The 2,905-nt window shown below is 42.3% G+C and overlaps 1 non-coding gene across 1 annotated transcript; it reads left to right on the top strand.

The window, feature by feature from the left end:
• The first annotated feature begins 585 nt into the window (after nucleotides 1-585).
• Nucleotides 586-692, top strand: LOC120078899 (small nucleolar RNA R71). Its single transcript, XR_005482174.1, has one exon. It is a non-coding gene; the product is annotated as a small nucleolar RNA R71 (small nucleolar RNA).
• Nucleotides 693-2,905: the final 2,213 nt, after the last annotated feature.

Raw genomic sequence — 2,905 nt, forward strand, 5'->3', positions numbered from 1 at the left:
AAGAAGAGGATTGTGGTGGTTGTTATAAGTTATTTGCTTGATTGCTCGGTTGACCGTTGTTCCGTTAAAAGAATCCTGGTGGCCCTTCTTTTCGCGCCACAGGTTGAAAATTTTGTTGTTGATTCTTCTAAGCAAAATTTGGGTGGTTTCGCCACCCGGGGTTATATGTATTGGAATAGGGGATTATCTCTCATGAAGCATACCGACTGCGGGTTTGTTGGGCATTCTTCCATCGGGTGAGCATCACCGCAAATGACACAACTTGCGGCCGTTTGAGTGATTGTGCTGACCTACCCTTTTTTCGCTCCCGTATTATTAATTGCGATGCCTTGTATTAAACTCATCATCGCAGTCATTTGATTTTGTAGGGATGCGATGGCCCCATTATTTGCGTCATTTTCTTTGATTCTTGGTCTCTGATCGCTTTCCCTCCAATCCTCGTGATTTTTGGAAATGCAATCAAGTATATTCTTTGCCTTCTCATATGTTTTGTCGAGCAGACCACCAGCGGCTGTCGCATTGGCAGCGGTCTGCGAAGAGGTATTCAATCCTTGGTAGAAAATTTTCATTTGCAGGCAATCTAGTAAGCCATTGTGTGGACAGTCTCTTACCAACCGCTTGAACCTCGCCCAGGCATCACTGAGCGATTTGTCATTTTCCTGTTCAAAATTTGTTATTAATTTTCTTCTCCTAGCGTTCTCAGTTGGTAGAAAATACTTCTTCATAAACTTTTCCACCACCTGTTCCCACGAAGTTATCTCTCCCGGTTCGAGAGAATATGTCCAATTCCTCGCCTGATCGCACAAAGAAAAGGGAAACAGAGTTAGTCGAACTTCCTCCGTTGAGATATTCGGGAACACAAAAGTGTTGCAGATTTCTATGAAGCTTCAGAAGTGAGCGTGCGGGTCTTCGCCACGCCTTCCTCCAAACTGCCTAGCAGCCTGGATCATCTGCAACATTATCGGCTTCATTTCAAACCTCGATCCATCTAACGCCGACCTGATGATTCCTGGAGAGAAATCGTAGAGGTTAGGTGACGCATATCCCGATGGGTCTATTGCGGTCATTCGCTAGAAGGATGGGGTTGGCCATTATATTATTCGTGTTAGCGGCCCTTGCGTCCGGTTGTTCTGCCATTCTTGGTGTTTCTTCTTGTTGTTGTTGGCGGTCTCTTAAGCTTCTTCTAAAAGTCCTCTCAATCTTCGGGTCCTAATTCGCCAGAGATTGAGCGTCTTGCAATGAAATCAAAAAATTACCGTTAACAAACTATTTTGCCGAAGTCCTCGGCAACAGCGCCAAAAACTTGATACGGTATATTTTATGAAGTGGAAATATGGATGATATGCATTGATGGAATTGCGTTGTGCACTCAAGTTTCCCCAGCGGAATTCAAGTGTAAATTCCTCTAAGTTTTCTGGTGAGTCCAGGGTCGAACATAAGGACTTGTGAAAATAGATTGCGTTGGTAATTTTGATGAAAACTTTGCGATAACCGGGAAAATAAATAAAGTGTTTGGTTTATGGATTGCGTTGATTAAAAAGAAATAAATCAATGCAGCGGATTTGAGAAAAGATAGTTGCGTTGATAGATGCAATGAGTATGCGATGAACGGGTTGAGAAGATCTTTAGCTTGCGTTACTCGGGAACGTGTCAGACTATGCGATCATGTTACTACCATGCACAACAAGTCATTTTCCAATGTAAATGCGATGCTCCTATATTTGGGATACATATGTTGAATGCAAAGTGTCCATAGAGCTTATTCCTAAGTCTCTACTCTTGTCCTATGCGATGATGCAAAATGCATAAAAGCAAGGTGACTGCATACAATCGTATCCTATCTCTAGGATGCATGCGATGCGTTGATAACAAATAGTGCTCATTCCTAAGCGCCTATCTCTTGTATTATGCATTCTAATCTGACTCTCCCGAGCCTAGATTCTAACCTAACCTTCCCAAGTCTAGATCCTCTCTTTAGACTACCCTCCCGAGTATCCTTAATGGATGAATGAAGCAAACATAAACAAGATAATCGCAAAGAATGAAGATTCCGTAGTTGAGCCAGCTAAATGCTTCTCAACCCATTCAACTGATTTAGCTACTCATGCGTGAATCACAGAGAGTGAACAGATATAGAGAAATAAATTCCATTCTTATAAATGAGTTGAATACAAAATGCCAATGAAAGTTAAAGGTAGAGAGTCTGGTAGCAATTCCTTGCTAACCGAGGCTTTTTACACTGAAATCTCTATTCTGATCTAAAGATATTCCCGCTTCCACAGGCGTCGGCCCTCTCTCTGTCTTTGGAGCTTCCGACGCTCTCCCAAGCTTACCGGAATGATCTACTGGCATAAATTTCTCCTCGCATCCGCCTTAAATTGAAAGAAACTTAAAAACAAAGACGTGCGAACTGAACAAATAATTGCAAAAATGGTGAACCCCTTTTCTGAAAAATGCACTTGGTATTTATAGAGCATCAGTGGTGAAAGGTGGCTTCTCTCTCCCGGTTGTACAGATGGGACAGCTTTAAATCCTGATTGACGCACCGAATAATTATCACCGATAAAGTTGAATGTACTTTGTGATCGTTATCGACTGTCATCTTAATTTGGATTCGACTGTCATTAGCTTTCTGTCCCATCGCTCTTAATTGGCCTTTCACCCAAATGCGCCCACCATGTTGCGCTGACCAAGTTGCGGCGATCCTTCTCGGGCAAATGTTTTCGAGCATGTTCAACGCAAATCCTTGCGGTGAAGTTGCGCTCGACCAATGAATTCCTATGATCGCAATCTTTGCATTGCGTTAACGCATATTCTGCACAAAAATACAAAAATCAATAGTTCTAATGCGTTGAACGCATGCGACCGCAATATTATAGAATTTATGCTTAATGTACGCAATTTA

The sequence above is a fragment of the Benincasa hispida genome, chromosome 5, assembly GCF_027475165.1.
Source record: "Benincasa hispida cultivar pf3 chromosome 5, pf3_genome.v1.1, whole genome shotgun sequence".
Lineage (NCBI taxonomy): Eukaryota > Viridiplantae > Streptophyta > Magnoliopsida > Cucurbitales > Cucurbitaceae > Benincasa > Benincasa hispida.